Source organism: Amblyraja radiata, chromosome 10, assembly GCF_010909765.2.
Source record: "Amblyraja radiata isolate CabotCenter1 chromosome 10, sAmbRad1.1.pri, whole genome shotgun sequence".
Lineage (NCBI taxonomy): Eukaryota > Metazoa > Chordata > Chondrichthyes > Rajiformes > Rajidae > Amblyraja > Amblyraja radiata.
The window spans coordinates 39,683,418-39,704,446 of record NC_045965.1 but is presented as its reverse complement, the minus strand read 5'-3'; positions in this window follow the sequence as shown (position 1 = coordinate 39,704,446).

Genomic DNA, 21,029 nt, shown 5'->3' with positions numbered 1-21,029 from the left:
CGCATCCAAGATATCCTGAAATCAGAGGGAGAGGAGCCTGAGGTCGTGGTACATATAAGGTACCAATGACATGGGTAAAAAAAGGGAAGAGGTCCTGAAGGGAGGATTTAAGGAGTTGGGAGGAGAGTTAAGGAAAAGGACCAAAAAGGTAACAATCTCAGGATTACTGCCTGTGCCACGCGACAGTGAGAGTAGGAATGGAGCAAGGTGAGGATAAATGCGTGGCTGAAAGACTGGTGCAGAGGGCAGGGATTCAAGTTTCTGGATCATTGGGACTTCTTTTGGGGAAGGTGGGACCTGTACAGAAAGGATGGGTTGCACTTGAACCCGAGGGGGACCAATATCCTGGCGGGGAAATTTGCAAAGGCCACTGGGGAGACTTTAAACTAGAATGGTTGGGGCGAGGGACTCAAATAGAGAAAGCTAGTAGACAGAATGGGAGGCAGGAAGCAGAAAAGGGAAGCACTCGGACACAAGAGGAGAAAGAAAAAAAAGGAAATAAACAGAGAATAAGAGACGGGGGGTTTCTTAAATGTGCATATTTTAATGCTAGGAGCATTGTAAGAAAGGTGGATGAGCTTAGAGTCTGGATAGACACCTGGAAGTATGATGTTGTGGCGATCAGTGAAACATGGTTGCAGGAGGGCTGTGATTGGAAACTAAATATTCTAGGATTTCGTTGCTTCAGGTGTGATAGAACTGGAGGGGCAAGAGGTGGAGGTGTTGCATTGCTAGTCAGGGAAGATATTACAGTGCTTTGGTAGGATAGATTGGAGGGCTCATCTAGGGAGGCTATTTGGGTGGAACTGAGAAGTGGGAAAGGTGTAGCAACACTTATAGTGGTGTATTATAGACCGCCAAATGGGGAACGAGAATTGGAAGAGCAAATATGTAAGGAGATAGCAGATATTAGTAGTAAGCACAAGGTAGTGATTGTGGGAGATGTCAACTTTCCACACATAGACTGGGAAACACATTCTGTAAATGGGCTGGATGGTTTGGAGTTTGTAAAATGTGTGCAGGATAGTTTTTTGCAGCAATACATAGAGGTACCTACTAGAGGAGGGGCAGTGCTGGACCTCCTGTTAGGAAATGAGACGGGACAGGTGGCGGAGGTATGCGTTGGGGAGCACTTCGGGTCCAGTGATCACAATACCATTAGTTTCAATATAATTATGGAGAAGGTCAGAACTGGACCTAGGGTTGAGATTTTTGATTGGAGAAAGGCTAACTTTGATGAGATGCGAGATGATTTAAAAGGAGTGAACTGGGACATTTTGTTTTATAGGAAAGATGTAGAAGAGAAATGGAGGACATTTAAAGGGGAAATTTTAAGAGTACAGAATCTTTATGTTCCTGTTCGGTTGAAAGGAAACAGTAAAAATTGGAAAGAGCCCTGGTTTTCAAGGGAAATTGGACGTCTTGTTCGGAAAAAGAGGGAGATCTACAATAATTATAGGCAGCATGAAGTAAATTAGGTGCTTGAGGAGTATAAGGAATGTAAAAAGAATCTTAAGAAAGAAATTAGAAAAGCTAAAAGAAGATATGAGGTTGCTTTGGCAAGTAAGGTGAAAGTAAATCCAAAGGGTTTCTACCGCTATATTAATAGCAAAAGGATAACGAGGGATAAAATTGGTCCATTGGAGAGACAGAGTGGACAGCTATCTGCAGAGCCAAAAGAGATGGGGGAGATATTGAACAATTTCTTTTCTTCGGTATTCACCAAGGAGAAGGATATTGAATTATGTGAGGTAAGGGAAACTAGTAGAGTAGCTATGGATACTATGAGTTTCAAAGTAAAAGAAGCACTGACACTTTTGAAAAATATAAAAGTGGATAAGTCTCCAGATCCCGACAGGATATTCCCTAGGACATTGAGGGAAGTTAGTGTAGAAATAGCCGGGGCTATGACAGAAATATTTCAAATGTCATTAGAAACGGGAATAGTCCCCGAGGATTGGCGTACTGCACATGTTGTTCCATTGTTTAAAAAGGGTTCTTAGAGTAAACCTAGCAATTATAGACCTGTTAGTTTGACTTCAGTGGTGGGCAAATTAATGGAAAAGATACTTAGAGATAATATATATAAGCATCTGGATAAACAGGGTCTGATTAGGAACAGTCAACATGGATTTGTGCCTGGAAGGTCATGTTTGACTAATCTTCTTGAATTTTTTGAAGAGGTTACTAGGGAAATTGACGAGGGTAAAGCAGTGGATGTTGTCTATATGGACTTTAGTAAGGCCTTTGACATGGAAGGTTGGTTAAGAAGGTTCAACTGTTGGGTATAAATGCAGGAATAGCAAGATGGATTCAACAGTGGCTGAATGGGAGAAGCCAGAGGGTAATGGTGGATGGCTGTTTGTCGGGTTGGAGGCAGGTGACTAGTGGAGTGCCTCAGGGATCTGTGTTGGGTCCTTTGTTGTTTGTCATGTACATCAATGATCTGGATGAAGGGGTGGTAAATTGGATTAGTAAGTATGCAGATGATACCAAGATAGGGGGTGTTGTAGAAAATGAAGAGGATTTCCAAAGTCTACAGAGTGATTTAGGCCATTTGGAAAAATGGGCTGAAAGATGGCAGATGGAGTTTAATGCTGATAAATGTGAGGTGCTACACCTTGGCAGGACAAATCAAAATAGGACGTACATGGTAAATGGTAGGGAATTGAAGAATACAGTTGAACAGAGGGATCTGGGAATAACCGTGCATAGTTCCTTGAAGGTGGAATCTCATATAGATAGGGTGGTAAAGAAAGCTTTTGGTATGCTAGCCTTTATAAATCAGAGCATTGAGTATAGAAGCTGGGATGCAACGTTAAAATTGTACAAGGCATTGGTGAGACCAAATCTGGAGTATGGTGTACAATTTTGGTCGCCCAATTATAGGAAGGATGTCAACAAAATAGAGAGAGTACAGAGGAGATTTACTAGAATGTTGTCTGGGTTTCAACAACTAAGTTACAGAGATAGGTTGAATAAGTTAGGTCTTTATTCTCTGGAGCGCAGAAGGTTAAGGGGGGATTTGATAGAGGTCTTTAAAATGATGAGAGGGATAGACAGAGTTGATGTGGACAAGCTTTTCCCTTTGAGAATAGGGAAGTTTCAAACAAGCGGACATGACTTCAGAATTAAGGGACAGAAGTTTAGTGGTAACATGAGGGGGAACTTCTTTACTCAGAGAGTGGTAGCGGTGTGGAACGAGCTTCCAGTGGAAGTGGTGGCGGCAGGTTCGTTGGTATTATTTAAAAATAAATTGGATAGGCATATGGATGAGAAGGAAATGGAGGGTTATGGTATGAGTGCAGGCAGGTGGGACTAAGGGAAAAAAGTTGTTCGGCACGGACTTGTAGGGCCGAGATGGCCTGTTTCCGTGCTGTAATTGTTATATGGTTATATATATAACCATATAACAATTACAGCACGGAAACAGGCCATCTCAGCCCTTCTAGTCCTTGCCGAACACTTACTCTCACCTAGTCCCATCTACCTGCACTCAGACCATAACCCTCCATTCCTTTCCCGTCTACAAACCTATCCAATTTATTTTTAAATGATAAAATCAAACCTGCAACCTTCCACCTCTTCCACTGGAAGCTCATTCCACACAGCTACCACTCTCTGAGTAAAGAAGTTCCCCCTCATGTTACCCCAAAACCTTTGTCCCTCAATTCTCAAATCACGACCTCTTGTTTGAATCTTCCCTACTCTCAATGGAAAAAGCTTATCCACATCAACTCTGTCTATCCCTCTCATAATTTTAAAGACCTCTATCAAGTCCCCCCTTAACATTCTGCGCTCCAAAGAATAAAGACCTATCTTGTTCAACCTTTCTCTGTAACTTAGGTGCTGAAATCCAGACAACATTCTAGTAAATCTCCTCTGTACTCTCTCTATTTTGTTGATATCTATATTACTAAAAGTCTGTTCTTGACCGGTATTGGCCATCTGTGCTGCGATTTCCGAGAGAACGCCGCCACCTACGGCTGTCATTTTTGGCCACCTTGCTCAGAGCCCCCCTCCGCCGCATGTGTGCTGAGGATTTTTTCCGTCGATTAAAAATGACAGAGATATTAATGATTTTATAAAATTCCCCATTCTCTCTGCTGCCCCCGCTCGCGGCAGGGGGGAGGGAATATAAAACCAGGGAGTGGTGTGCCACACAGTCTCTTCAAGATGGAGGAAGGCAGAGGGTCACGTTTCTCTGAGCTGTGAATAACACTGAACACAGGTGTACTCAAATGTAAGTGCCCTTAGTGGTTCTAAAATGCTTGTAGAATGTGTCTCTATTGGTTCTAAAGCTGGCAAAAAATGTCTATTGGTTCTAAAGCTTGCAAAAAAAATGTCCATTGGTTTTAAAGCTTGCAAAAAAATGTCTATTGGTTCTAAAACTTGCAAAAAAATGTCTATTGGTTCTAAAACTTGCAAAAAAATGTCTATTGGTTCTAAAGCTTGCAAAAAATGTCTCTATTGGTTCTAAACCTTGCAAAAATGTCTCTATTGGTTCTAAAGCTTGCAAAAATATGTCTATTGGTTCTAAAGCTGGCAAAAATAATGTCTATTGGTTCTAAAGCTTGCAAAAAATATCTATTGGATCTAAAGCTTGCAAAAAATGTCTATTGGATCTAAAGCTTGCAAAAAGTGTCTCTATTGGTTCTAAAGCTTGCAAAAAGTGTCTCTAGTGCTTCTAAAGCTTGCAAAAAGTGTCTATTGCTAAAGCTTGCAAAAAATGTCTATTGGTTCTAAAGCTTGCAAAACAATGTCTATTGGTACTAAAGCTTGCAAAAAGTGTATCTATTGGTTCTAAAACGTGCAAAAAAATGTCTATTGGTTCTAAAATGGTTCATACTAGCGCTCAAGAATGCGCCCCCCCCCCCCTCCCCTGGTTGGCTTGGCATGGGTGTGTCTTGAAATTGAAAGGCACTACTTATTGCAAATGGTGGCATGAAGTTGAAAGGCACTACTTACTGCAAATGGTGGCTTCGGAGCTTTGGCTTGAAGTTGAAAAGCACTATTGCTGCAAAATCGTGGCTTGGTTGCTTTGGCTTGAAGTTGAAAGGCACTACTTACGGCAAATGGTGGCTTGGTTGCTTTGGCTTGAAGTTGAAAGGCACTTCTTACTGCAAATGGTGGCTTGGGTGTGGCTTGAAGTTGAAAGACACCACTTACTGCAAATGGTGGCATGAAGTTGAAAGGCACTACTTACTGCAAATGGTGGATTGGTTGCTTTGGCTTGAAGTTGAAAGTCACTACTTACTGCAAATGGTGGCTAGGGAGCTTTGACTTGAAGTTGAAAGGCATTATTACTGCAAATGGTGGCTTGGGAGCTTTGGCTTGAAGTTGAAAGGCACTACTTACTGCAAATGGGGAGCGTGGGTGCATTGGCTTGAAGTTGAAAGGCACTACTTCCTGCAAATGATGGCTTGGGTGTGGCTTGAAGTTGAAAGACACCACTTACTGCAAATGGTGGCATGAAGTTGAAAGGCACTACTTACTGCAAATGGTGGCTTGGGAGCTTTGGCTTGAAGTTGAAAGGCACTACTTACTGCAAATGGTGGCTTGGGTGGGGCTTGAAGTTGAAAGGCACTACTTACTGCAGATGGTGGCTTGGGTGCTTTGGCTTTAAGTTGAAAGGCACTACTTACTGCAAATGGTGGCTTGGTTGCTTTGGCTTGAAGTTGAAAGACACTACTTACTGCAAATTGTAGCTTGGGTGCTTTGGCATTAAGTTGAAAGGCACTGCAAATGGTGGCATGAAGTTGAAGGCACTACTTACTGCAAGTGGTGGCTTGGGTGCATTGGTTTGAAGTTGAAAGGCACTACTTACTGCAAATGGTGGCTTGGGAGCTTTGGCTTGAAGTTGAAAGGCATTACTTACTGCAAATGGTGGCATGAGGTTGACCGGCACTACTTACTGCAAATGGTGGCTTGGGTGCATTGGCTTGAAGTTGAAAGGCATTATTTACTGCTAATGGTAGCATGAAGTTGAAAGGCACTATTACTGCAAATGGTGGCTTGGTTGCTTTGGCTTGAAGTTGAAAGGCACTACTTACTGCAAATGGTGGCTTGGGAGCTTTGACTTGAAGTTGAAAGGCACCTCTTACTGCTAATGGTGGCTTGGGTGTGGTTTGAAGTTGATAGCCACTACCTACTGCAAATGGTGGCTTGGATGCAATGGCTTGAAGTTAAAAGGCACTAGTAACTGCAAATGGTGGCTTGGGTGCATTGGCTTGAAGTTGAAAGGCACCACTTACTGCAAATGGTGGCATGAAGTTGAAAGGTACTACTTACTGCAAATGGTGGCTTGGGTGCTTTGGCTTGAAGTTAAAAGGCACTACCGTAAATGCACTTACTTCCTGTTTGCACTGTATATTGATTTTAGATAAAACGCTACCACTTACGGCAGTGATTTTTGGCCATCTTACTCAGTCCCCCTCCGCTGAGCAGGTGCAGAGAATTCTTCCCATCAATGAAAAATAAAAGTGATATTAGTTTTTTTTTAAATGTTGAGAATCTCTCTCCTGTCAATCACTCCATGAAAGCCACACCTTTTCCGGTGGGGGGGGTTATAAAACCCGGAAATGTGGGTGTGGCTCAGTCTCTGCAAGATGGAGGAGGGAGAGGTCACGACTCGCTGTCTTTAGTGGCTTTGCACCCTACTTCAAATGGTATGAAACTGCACTTGAATTTGGTGGCCTTGCACCCTGCCAGAAGTGGTAAGAAACTGCACTTCAATTTCGTGGCCTTGCACCCTGCTTGAAATAGAATTTCAAGGATTAGCCATGTCAACTACCAGCCCACCAGCCGTGAGTGAGTGAGTTGCCAGCACAACAGGCTTGATTGACTGAGACGCCAGCCCAAGAATCCATTTGGCGCACAATTTGCATACTAGCCCTCTGGAAACCAGTCCCTTCAGCCCACAACACCCGTACTAGCGCTCCAGAAATCCCCCCCCCCCCCCCTAGTCTTTCCTATAATTTGGCGACCAGAATTGTACACCATACTCCAGAATTGGCCTCACTAATGCCTTGTACAATTTTAACATTACATTCCAACTTCTATACTCAATGCTCTGATTTATTAAGGCCAGAACACCAAAAGCTTTCTTTACCACCCTATCTACATGAGATTCCACCTTGCATAGTTATTCCTAGATCCCTCTGTTCAACTGCATTCCTCAATTCGCTACCATTTACCATGTACGTCCTATTTTGATTTGTCCTGCCAAGATGTAGCACCTCACACTTATCAGCATTAAACTCCATCTGCCATCTTTCAGCCCATTCTTCCAAATGGCATAAATCTCTCTGTAGACTTTGAAAATCTACTTCATTATCCACAACACCATCTATCTGAGTATCATCTGCATACTTACTAATCCAATTTACCACACCATCATCCAGATCATTGATGTATATGACAAACAACAGTGGACCCAACACAGATCCGTGAGGCACCCCACTAGTCACTGGCCTCCAACCTGACAAACAGTTATCCATCATTACTCTCTGGTATCTCCCATTCAGCCACTGTTGAATCCATCTTGCTACACCACTATTAATACCCAACAATTGGACCTTCTGAACCAACCTTCCATGTGGAACCTTGTCAAAGACCTTACTGAAGTCCATATAGACATCATCCACCACTTTACCCTCATCAATGTCCCTAGTAACCTCTTCAAAAAATTCAAGAAGATTAGTCAAACATGACCTTCCAGGCACAAATCCATGTTGACTGTTCCTAATCAGACCCTGTTTATCCAGATGATTATATATATTATCTCTAAGTATCCTTTCCATTAATTTGACCACCACTGATGTCAAACTAACAGGTCTATAATTGCTAGGTTTACTCTTAGAACCCTTTTTAAACAATGGAACAACATGCGCAGTACGCCAATCCTCCGGCACCATTCCAGTTTCTAATGACATTTGAAATATTTCTGTCATAGCCCCTGTTATTTCTACACTCGCTTCCCTCAATGTCCTAGGGAATATCCTGTCCGGACCTGGAGATTTATCCACTTTTATATTTTTCAAAAGTGTCAGTACTTCCTCTTCTTTGAATCTCATAGTTTCCATAGCTACTCTACTTGTTTCCCTTACCTCACATAATTCAATATCCTTCTCCTTGGTGAATACTGAAGAAAATAAATTGTTCAATATCTCCCCCATCTCTTTTGGTTCTGTAGATAGCTGTCCACTCTGACTCTCTAATGGACCAATTTTATCCCTCGTTATCCTTTTGCTATTAATATAGCTGTAGAAACCCTTTGGATTTACTTTCACCTTACTTGCCAAAGCAACCTCATATCTTCTTTTAGCTTTTCTAATTTCTTTCTTAAGATTTTTTTTACATTCTTTATACTCCTCAAGCACCTCATTTACTCCATGCTCCCTATAATTATTGTAGATCTCTCTCTTTTTCCGAACCAAGTGTCCAATTTCCCTTGAAAACCATGGCTCTTTCCAATTATTACTCTATCCTTTCAACCGAGCAGGGACATAAAGATTCTATACTTAAAATGTCACCTTTAAATGTCCTCCAGTTCTCTACTAATTTCTCCAGCATCTATGGAGAAAAGGAAATAGGCGATGTTTTGGGTCGAGAGCCTTCTTCAGACTGATGTGGGAGTGGTGAGGGGGCGGGAAGAAGAAAGGAAGAGCTGGAGACAGTGGGCTGTGGAAGAGCTGGAAAGGGGAGGGGAAGAAGGAGAAAGCAAGTTTTTAAATCGCTATAAATATTAATTAAATTGGTAATAACTATAAAATATTAATATTCAAGATTTTGTCATTCTAACATTGCGTTTTTACTATTTTAATTCTTCCCCCACACCACCCCAACACAATTCAACTGATTAACCTCAATGACTACTATTTCTATTTTGTGCCCATAAATGTAGCAACCCAGTGGTCTATGTAGAACATCTGCTTTTTAAAAACTGCATTAAACCACAATGCATGCCATCCAACACAATTTCTTATTAATAAACCTGTTTACCAATGCTCAGTTTGACTGCATGAAAACTATTAATTTCCATGTTTCATCTTAATTTAAATTCACATGTGCATAAAGAAAAGCCATATCCTGGAGGTAAAATGGGAGTTACTAACCTGGTCATTGGACTGAACATCTCCTCTGCAAAGTGGAAGATATAGTCTCCACCTGTCTCTGTAAATTTCAACAATGATACGATTTCCTGCACTAATCCCCATCCCTCAATTCCCTAAATTTCTAAAAAAATAGTAAAATGTGATTACCGGAGTCACAAAATGTCGCTGCAGATCAACAGGGGATCTGCCCAGGAGATCAACATGGGGTCAAACATCTTCAGTTGATTTGTCAATGACCTGCCTTCCCCATGTCATGGCAGAAGTGGGATTCTCGCTGATACGACAAATATTAAATCCCATTTGCAAATCCTCAGTGCAGCCTTTGTGCAGCGAGATCTGGAAAACCTTCATACTTTGGATAACACGAGTAATATTCAAGATTTAAAAAATTCTGGGCAATAATTATCTCTAATAGATGTTTAATCGTCCCTTTCTATTCAATGGTGTTACCACGGCCAAATACCACAAACCCAAATCCTGAGTGAGAGTGTGACGACTGACCAGAAATTAAACCCACCACATAAATATTGTGGTCATAAGCTTAGTTTTCTGAGCTGAATGACTGAACTTATGATTCTCCATAGCCATCAAATTCACTATTGCCTTTTTGATGGCTCAATGCATCCAACTAGGCCTAATGAGCTGAACAATAAACTTAATTTGGACTCCAGCTGCCTATCATATCTATTTGCTTATCCCACCACTGCAGTACAGTATTTTCTACCTATAAGGTGTAATGTAGCAACCCTCCAGTAACTCATCCATACTCAAATATTCTTCCATCTGGAAGAACAAAGGTCACAGAATACCACACTCTGTCAGTTTTCCTCCAAGTTGCGCACAATCTTGACCTTTAATTTGCATAGATTTGAAATAGAACATGGTCAGAAATATTGTGAATTTCTGGAGACCATTCAGGACCAATATATCCTGAACAAATGAATGGCAGTTTATTTTGGATATGATATGAACAATGTCGGAAATATTCAATAATTTTTACAGAAAAGGACATTTAACAAACAGACCATAACATTAGCAAGTCATTTACATGGTCTAAAAAGGAGAAACTTAATGTTTCTCTAATATGCTATATTTCAGCGAGGCTAACTTTAATGCAAAAAGGGAAATTGATAACAGGTAATACTATAATGGGAGATGTTTAGTAAAGAATTCATCGCAAAACAGGTGCAATGTATGTATTTCAGGGAAAAGAGCGTGAAAAGGGGAAGAGACGTGAAATAAAAGCATTTCAACAAAATAATATCAGGAACAATATTCGATTAATAACTTAAGGTTATAAAAAAAATTCTGGATTGATATTTTTAGAATAATTTCTGAAGTTATTAATACTAAATTAGATCCCGATTCAAAACTAATAATACTTGGCATAACAGAACAAAGTCTAACACTCACAACAAACCAAAGAGACTTTCTTGACTGCAGTATAATAACTGGGAAAAAAATTAATACTAAAATTTTGGAAAGGCCCTATAACCCCCACAATTAAGATGTGGATTATGGAAATGTCGGAGACCCTACACCTGGAAAGAATCAGATTTGGCTTAATGGACAAACAAGAACTTTTTGTTAGAATATGGTCTCCATTCATTGACTATTTGAAGGGGTAGATCGGTCCAGCACGGGAACCTAACTGAAGCTTGAACTCAGGATTAGATGAAAAGTTATACTTTATAATCCACTAATCTATCTCCAAAGATGTATTATTAGTAAACCATTCCATTCTTTTATTTATCTTGACATTTGTGTTCTTTTTTATTTCTCTTTCTCTTACTTCCTATCTTTAAAAAAAACTAGAAGCAGAACCAATCCACAATTGATATAATTAACAATGTACGACTGATATACATGAAATGTTTGTAATATGTGTTTGCTTCGAATAAAAATATTTAAAAAAATAAATAAATCACAGGAGGGAACTGAAAAAGTTAAGTAAGGAAGAAAAGCAGTTATGTGAAAATAATAGCAGTGCCATTACATGGAATCCTAAAACATTCTGAGGACAGCATAGGGGCAAAGTGGTAGAATTGCTGCCTTATTGTGACAGAGGCCCGGGTTCGATCCTGACTATAGGTGCTGTCTGTACGGAGTTTGCACATTCTCCTTGCGACTGTGTGGGTTTTCTCCGAGTGCTCCGGTTTCCTCCCACATTCCAAACACATGTAGGTTTGTAAGTTAATTGGATTCTGTAAAATTGCCTCTACTGTGTAGGATGCAAACTGGGATGACAGAACGAGTGTACAGGCATGGACTCAGTGGGCCAAATAGTTCCTGAGATTAGTGTTGTGTGGCATTCTAGAACCTGATGGTTGCTAGGAAGAAGCTGTTCTTGAACCTGATGGTCATGGTTTTCAGGCTCCTGTAATTCTTTTCCAATAGTAATCATGAAATGAGTGTGGTGTGGATTGTTGATTGTTTGATGGTGGGGGAGGTCAGTAAATGTGATGGACTGGGCAGTGGTACAACTTTCTGCAGTCACCATCGTTCTTGTGCATTCAAGTTGTTTAACCAGGATGGGATGTAACCAGTCAGTCTGCTCTCTAGCATACATCAAATGTAAGCTGCTAGCAAGGATAGAAGTTTATTTTCCATTAAGACAAAGATTATACAAAATTTTTAAAAAATAATATTCAGCACATTTTTCATACAGGAGCATAAAGGAAGATGGGGTTATACAAAAGATTGGCAAGTTAAGTGTTAATTTTTTTGTTAGCATTATTATCAAAATGGCTTTTATCTGTTTTTATTCAAGAATTACGATGATCAAGTCAGTTGGTTTTCAAAATGAATAGCAGGAAGTTAATGAATCAGCTGATTGGAATTGGGTAGTACTCATATTTCTAGCTAATTGCTCATATTTGCCAACTCATTGATTCCCAAACTAGATAGCATTCCCAGTTGATTCAGGAAATAAGCAGCCCACTTTGGCACAGCCTGATTCTAGGTTAGATAAACTGATTTCCTCTCACATTTTCCTTGCCAAAAAAAAATCAGAGAAGAATATGATTAACATATAAAAGGTCAGGATGATTACACAGTACTAATCCTGAAGCACTCCTGTAGTCGCCTTTACAAAACAAGTAAATTCAGAAATAAAAGACAATGCTCAAGACTGATACAGGCATGTACTGGAATCGTTAAGCAGATTATATTGTCAAAGCCACAGTATATGATAAGCTGATTACCCATGGCTCAAATAATTGTTGTGTACATTCCAATTAACCCTTTGATTCAAATGTTTGAAAAAAAAAAGATGGATTTGCAGTCCCCTTGATTACGACTTTCAAGTATGTTCCAACTCTGACAACCCTTTGAAATTGTGGTTATTCAGAATTACATTTTGTGTCCTTTGAGTAATTAGCAATTATAGGCAACTCCCATGAATTTTGTATTCCACAATATAATGCTGAGTTTTCAATTATTGCAAGAAAATATGGAAATTTATGTAATCTAGTTTAATTTATTATCATTACATATCCCGATGTACAATGAAAAACTTTATTTTGCATACTATCCAATCAAATACTATATTATACAGTGTTTATACCACTGTCCATCATTTATTTATTTGCCTCTGTACTCCACAATTTGAAATTTGTAATCGAAAAAAAAAATCACATGTGATTAAAGTGCATTGTCAGATTTTAATAAAGGCCATTTTTATACATTTTGGTTTCACCATGTAGAAATTACAGCAGTGTTTATACACAGTTCCCCCATTTCAGGGCACCATAATGTTTGGGACACATCAATGTCATGTCAATGAAAGGAGTCATGTTTAGTATTTTGTAGCAAATCCTTTGCATGCAATGACTGCTTGAAATTTGCGATTCATGGACATCACCAGTTGCTGGGTGTCTTCTCTGGTGATTCTCTGCCAGGCCTGTATTGCAGCCATCTTTAGCTTATGCTTGTTTTGGGGGCTAGTCCCCTTCAGTTTTCTCTTCAGCATATAAAAGGCATGGTCAATTGGGTTCAGATCAGGTGATTGACTTGGCCACTCAGGAATTGACAATGTTTTAGCTTTGAAAAACTCCTTTTGTTGCTTTAGCAGTATGTTTGGGATCATTGTCTTGCTGTAAAATGAACCGCCAGCCAATGAGTTTTGAGGCATTCGTTTGAACTTGAGCAGATAGGATGTGTTTATACACTTCAAAATTCATTATGTTACTACCATCAGCATTTGTATCATCAATGAAGATAAGTGAGCCAGTACCTTCAGCAGCCATACATGCCCAGGCCATAACACCCCCACCACTGTGTTTCACAGATGAGGTGGTATGCTTTGGATCTTGGGCAGTTCCTTCTCTCCTCCATACTTTGCTCTTGCCATCACTGATATAAGTTAATCTTCGTCTCATCTGTCCACAAAACCTTTTTCCAGAACTGTGGCTACTCTGAAGTACTTCTTGGCAAACTGTAACCCGGCCATCCTATTTTTGCAGCTAACCAGCGGTTTGCATCTTGCAGTGTAGCCTCTGCATTTCTGTTCATGAAATCTTCTGCGGACAGTGGTCATTGACAAATACACACTTGACTCCTGATGAGTGTTTCTGATCTGTCGGACAGGTGTTTGGGGATTTTTCTTTATTACGGAGAGAATTCTTCTGTCAACTGCTGTGGAGGTCTTCCTTGGCCTGCCAGTCCCTTTGTGATTAGTAAACTCACCAGTGCTCTCTTTCTTCCAAACAGTTGATTTTGGACAGGTCAGCTTTTTTGACATTACTATACATTTAAATCAAACAATTAACTAGAATACACTACAATCATTAGAGCCATTGGTAGATCATTCACTTAATATATAATAGCTAATACACATTTAAGTTTTTAAGCTCTATATGATCTCATAATGAAAAGTTTCCTGAATAGTCATGCTATGGCAGTATTTCAAATTCTATTTGAAAACAAGAAATGTGCGTGAGATTAATGTGTTAAACTTAAATAAAAGCAGTTGCTATAAAACTTAAATAAAAGCAGTTGCTATAGCACAAGATTGAAGTTATCTAAAGTAGACCGGGAAAACGGATTAGAGTAAAACAGAATATCAGTTGTAGCATGTCACATGGGAAGGCTGGTCCTCCAACACAATATTCCACCTCTCCACCAATTCCAATATTGGTGGCCAGTGGGTGGGTGGGGGGAGAAGCTTTCTGGAGCGCTAGTATGGGTGTTGTGGGCCGAAGGGACTGGTTCCCAGAGGGCTTGTATGAACATTGTGGGCCGAATGGCAGCTCAGTCACTCAGGCCTGGTGGGCTGGCAGCTCAGGCACTCAGGCCTGGTGGGCTGGCAGCTCAGTCACTCAGGCCTGGTGGGCTTGCAGCTCAGTCACTCAGGCCTGGTGGGCTGGCAGCTCAGTCACTCAGACCTGGTGGGCTGGCAGCTCAGTCACTCAGACCTGGTGGGGTGGCAGCTCAGTCACTCAGACCTGGTGGGCTGGAAGCTCAGAAACTGCCAGAAATTCTACCCAAAACAGGTGAGACTCTGTGAGAGAGAAGAGGGAGAGGGTGGAGAAACAATTTTAGGCATTTTTCATCTTTTTCTGCACATCACAGCAATGAAGTGGAAATTCTATCCTGGCCTGGATCTCACAGGGAGCCAATGAAAGGCGGGAGAAAATACTGGGGTGAGGGTTAATACTTTGAGGGGGGGATACTTACTGATGAGCCGAAGGAACTTCTCCTGGGCTAGTACAGGCCTGATGGGCCGAAGGGGCTCTTAATTTTTTTTTTTTAGATATTCAGAGTGAAATCTCAGCGAAAGGCACATTTTCTGGACTTTTCCTGGCCTGGAAGGGGCCTTTTGGGCCGAAATGCTTCGCCTGGGCTAATACGGGCATTTAGGGCAAGAGACTGGGTTCTCGGCTAATAAGGGCCTTGTGGGCCGACATTTGTGGTTTCTGGCAGGCCAAACAACTCATTTCATTTCCATTGCCATTGCAGTTTCAAGCACAGGGCAGGCCGAACAGCTCATTACATTTTCATTTCACTTCCATTGCAGTTTCAAGCACAGGGCAGGCCGAACAGCTCATTGCATTTTCATTTCACTTCCATTGACATTGCAGTTTCAAGCACAAGGCAGGCCAAGCCAAACAGCTCATTGCATTTATTTCATTTCACTTCCATTGCCATTGCAGTTTCAAGCACTCGGCAGGCCAAACCAAACAGCTCATTGCATTTATTTCATTTCATTTCCATTGCGATTGCAGTTTCAAGCACAGGGCAGGCCAAGCCAAACAGCCCATTGTATTTTCATTTCATTTCCATTGCAGTTTCAAGCACAGGGCAGGCCAAGCCAAACAGCTCATTGCATTTTCATTTCATTTCCATTGCCATTGCTATTGCAGTTTCAAGCACAGGGCAGGCCAAATAGCTCATTGCATTTTCAAGTTGATCAGTCCAACTTGGATCGTTTTATCTGGACTATCAGTGGCTAAGGGGAGGCCTTACTGAAATTTATAAAAAATATACAAAGCATAAATAGGGTAGATAGTAAGTCTTGTTCGCAAGTTAGAAATTATAAATACTAGAGGAAATGCTTCAAAGGCAAGAGGGGGAAAGTCAGGGAAATATGTCAAGGTAAACTTTGCAGATATTATAGTAACATTTAAAAGTGAAATTTAGACAGGCTTATAAACATGCAGGGAATGTGGGGATATGAATCGTGTGCAGGAAGATGGAAACAGTTTTAATTGGCATCGTGATCGGCAGTCACCAAGAACCAAAGGGCCTGTTTCTGTGGTGTACTGTTCTATGTTCTTTACAAATGTATATTCTTGGAAGGAAAAAGGTTTGGAGGTCACAATGGATCTACAAAAGAATAAAGGGCCAAAAGAATGAGTAAGAAAGGTGTGTGAAAAGGGTCTCGACCCAAAATGTCGCCTATTCCTTCGCTCCATAGATGCTGCCTCACCCGCTGAGTTTCTCTAGCATTTTTGTCTACCTGTCAAAAAGTAAATTAACATTTAAATTGAGCCAGTCTACAAAACGAGGAACTTCAAAGGGATTTGAGGGACGAGTGCACAGTCATTAGTTAGTGAGATGGTCCAGCGAGGAAACCTTATGAATGTTTGGTCTTAATTGCAAGGGACATTGAGTATAAAAGTAGAGAAATTTAAATTAAATTGAAATGGTGTTGATGAGACTGCACTTCAAGTATTATATGCAATTTTGGACTCCATTTTTAAGGAAGATGTGCCTACATTGGAAGAGGTTTACAAGGTTAAATCGTGGGATGAAGAGGTTAAAATGCATTTAATTGTCAAAGAATGAAAGCTAATATTACTGAAAGGGTTGACAGGCCTGTGGCCAAGTTAGGCTAAACAGCCTGTTTTTACACTGTACAACTCTTATGGTTGTGACAGACAAGATGCAGACAACAAATTAACCCCAAAATGAAAATATATCAGCACACCAGAAATATACCACCAATAAACAATAATACCCAACAATAACTAAGACCAGAGCTTTGCAGTTCTACCACATCCAGTTGTTAAAGTTGAGGAATAATTAAACAGCTAAAGGGAAGAGGCTTGTGCCACAAACATCCCTAGCCATAATGATGGCACAGCCCTGCACTAAATGTGGAACCATTCACAATCGTGATCTGGAAGTGACGAAAAAGAAGTTTCAGCTTTTCCCAAGGCTACCACCTTCACAAACTCAAATTCAATTTGGATAAATTTGGATCTGCAGACATTTGGGCTAGACAAACATTCTTGTAGTATTGACTGCACTTTAGAGCTGGCTACACATTGCCAAGCAGTTCCAGTAGTTTAATCATTGGTATTTATCCAACAATGTTGACATTTTTTATTCTACAAAAAATGCAGATAAAGCCTAAGTGTTACCGAGTTAACCCACTGATCAAAGTGATGTCATCAAAGGGAGATGTCACCAAATGTGCTATCAAGCAGCATTTGTTCAATGGTAAAGCAGTTCATAACCATTATTTAAATTAAACTTTACATAACAAATTTTACTTACTCAAAGATAATCTACTACTCAATGCTTGGACTTTGTCAAGACCATCTGCTCCAATGGCTGTTCTTCACAGCAATATAATGTTTGACTGAACAACATCATACAGCACGTAAAACAAAACTCAATTGGCATCAAGGTTAGAATTAGATAAGTTATGCAGCAGTTCAAGCCAGCTCATCATCGTCTTTACAAAGGGAACTAGGGATTGGTAATAAACCGAGGCCTTGATAGTGACATCTAGATTCCAAAATAGTCAATAGTGAAAAATATGCTATATTAATTGTGAAACATATTCCAGTTTATAGACAAATTCAGAATGCCGCTGGTTGGTTTAATTACTTTTGATGACATCCGAGTGAACAGCACTAATTGACCGTCTCAGGATTCACATTTAAGATTATATTTAACATCCCAGATTCATCCATTTGATTTCATAGAATTGTACAGCACAAAAATTGATCATTTTGGTCAACCTTGTCTATGCTGACAATGATGCCTTACTATACTAGTCCCATTTGCATCCATTAAGACTATATCCTTCTATGCCTATCCTACCCAAACAACTGTCCAAATGCCTTTTAGATGCTGTATTTTCCTATTCCAAAAATTGTTGACTCCAGGGAAGAGAAGTCAGGACAGCACAAGCCAGTTTTCATTAGTTTACTGGTGGAAAGTGTTAGCAGCGTCAAATTCCTGTGTGTTAACATCTCAAGTGATCTGCCCTGGCCCCAGCACAAAGGTGGAGTAGGCACCTCTAATTTCTCAGAAATCTGAAGAGATTCAGCATGTCACCACTCTAATAAACTTCTAGTTACATTGTGGCCTGGTTCAGCAAATTCCAATGCACAGAACCACAAGAGGCTGCAGAGAGTGGTGCATCATCAGCACTGCCCACCCCACCGTGGAAGGCATCTACATGAGGCAGTGGCTCAAGAAGGCATCAAGTCTCCCCATCAACCAGGCCAGCCCTCTTTCATTGCATTCATAGGTGGGATGTACAGAAGACTAACGTCCGAGACCATCGGGTTCAGGAACAGCTACTTTCCTACGACCTTCAGATTCTTGAACCGTAACCCGACCTTTGCAATGGAATACTATGGACCACTTAGTTTAGAGATAAAGCATGGAAATAGACTCTTCAGCTCACCAAATCCACAGCAGCCAGCGATCACCCATATATTAATTCTATCCTACACTCGGGACAATTTATGGAAGCCAATAAATGTAGAAACCTGCACTTCTTTAGAATGTGGAAAGAAGCCAGAGCATCCAGAAAAAACCCACCATCACGTTTAACGTACAAACTCCGTATAGGCGGCACCAGTGGTCAGGATCGAGCCGGGGTCTCTGGCACTGTAAGGCAGCGACTCTACAACTGCACCACTGTGCTGGCCCTTGCACTAGATATAGACTTATTTTTTTCTAATTGTTTTGCGATCACAAATTGCTTTTGGTAGTCTTTATTTTCACTATCTAGTAAATGTAGCTACAGCAAGGATGATTTCCATTGTACCTGTACCTCACCAGACTTGTGCACATGACAATAAACTCGACTCGACTTGAATCAGATTTGTGAGACATTATCTGCCCTGCACAAAAATGTGATGGTTGTTTGCCATCAGTGCTTAGTTTTCCAAGTGAGCATAAATCCTGTCACTCAGTATCTTCAACATTTTTCCTATCACTGGAGAGGCTCACTGGCATAGATTCCACACTTATCCATACAGCCTTTTTTTTGAACAAGGGGATATTAGGTTTCCTCTAGTCATCTGGCACCTCACCCATTGCCAACAAGGAGCAAACATTCCTGTTGTCTCCTTCCTTGTATCCCATAGCATCCTGGAATAGATTCTGCCAGACTCAGAGTATTTATCCACCCTAATTTGCACTAATATTAGTAACACTTCCTCCTTCCTGATGTAGCCATGCTCCAGAATATCAGGGTATTCCGTCCCTGAACCTTCTAGCCTCCACAACCTTCTTCCTGGTATAGACGATGATATTCATATAGGACCTTGCTCATATCCCTTGGCTCCACTCATAGATTATCCATTTGATTCCCATGGATTCAACTCTTTTATTAGCTAAATCCATGTTCCTAATATACTGATAAAATAGGTTTGTTAGACAAATCTGAAATATGGAGATAAAACAAATGCAATGCTCTGATCCAGTTTAGTTTAGAGACACAGCGTAGAAACAGGACATTCGCTCACCGAGTCTGCACCGACCAGTAATCCGCATACACAAGTTCTATCCTGCACATAAGGGACAAGTTACAGAAGTGAATTAACCTACAGACCACTTGGAATGTGGGTGGAACAGGAGCACCCAGAAAAAACCCATGCAGTCATGGGGAGAGCGTATAAACTGTTAAGAGCACCAGTAGTCAGGATCGAATCAGTCTATGGCGCTGTAAGGCAGCAAAATCGCTGTGCCACTGTGCTGCCCCTGCGATCTGTGTAAATAAATCCCAAGTATACATAGGCAAAGCATTGAAAGATATGTTCCTAACATGGAGATTATGGCATATGGGCAATAAGGTGGGCACGGCCCTGGTGAACCAAAGTGCCCGTTTCTCTATTGTACAATACTGATACAAATGATATTATATTTTTCCATGTAGTTCTATATGGCATATGGAGTAACAATGTGCATTATTGTAGATATGTAAACCAAGATACCAGATCTTCATTCAGGAAAGAAAGCACACCTTGTTGGAATTCAAACAGGGAAAATTCCTTATCCTGGATCACATTAATTTAAAAAAAAATGATAGTATTTTAACTCAATTGTTTTCCTCCCTATTTGTGAAACTATTCTTTTGAACTTCTGATGTATTGACTAAACTGTGCTTTAAAACAAATCAGTTGGCTGTAATCTATTATAAAGCTGGCAAAAGATGTACGTCACTATGTATGAAATACAAGGTAAATTAACAATTTTATTTCATACTAATTGTTCACAAAGTATTACAACACTATTTTCTAATTGTTAATGTCAGCCTATATACAAGTGTAACTCCATCCACTGAAACATTCTATATTATGATGTGATAAGTTATTGCATTTGGCTGTATCGTGTATTGATATTAACTGTCAAATATGCTTTGCACATATAAAAACTTAACTCTACTCGGATAAAAATGTATTTGAGTTAAATGAACATAAAGCAAAATTGCTTGATTGGAACGATAACACATTCCACAGATCCCAAAAAGCAGAACTAACCCAAATGTGACATTCTCCCCTAAGTGTAACAGTTGTCAGCCATGATTTATATAAAAGCTCATTATCAAATTATGTTGCACATTGAAGTAAAGGCCGACTTTCTGCTCAAATTTACATCATAAATAATGATGTTTCTGCAGCTCATCTGTAAGAATATTCAATTTCTTGTAAAGTGCTACATAAAACAAAGCTGGTGACTTGTTTTAAAGTCTGCTTATGCTTAGATGACTGAAGTAGTACATAGTTCACAATAATAGCTTTAGTCTGAAATGACAAACTAGTTAGAACAAATAGCCATTAATCTGTTCAATAGACAATCATAGATGAGCCTTACGAATGCACTACTTATGAATTTGCATTTAACTCTTGCACAACTGACCAGCAAAATTGAGCTCAGTGTGAGGAAATATACGATTATGGATTATACAATACATCAGAGTCCGTATATTTATACAACCCCATGTGTTTTGTAATTCAGGTACTTAATCTTCGGGTAAATTGTGCAAAATCTGTAACACATACAGGTTAATAAACTGAAAATGAATGCGAATTAAATAATCAATGTCAAATCACAAATTGGAGCCTGAACACAATAGCGGATCATGTACAATTGTGGATCATTTCCAATTGAAAAGTCTGCATTGAAAATCCATAAAAGAGATTCAAAAGGCACTTTAAAAAAAAA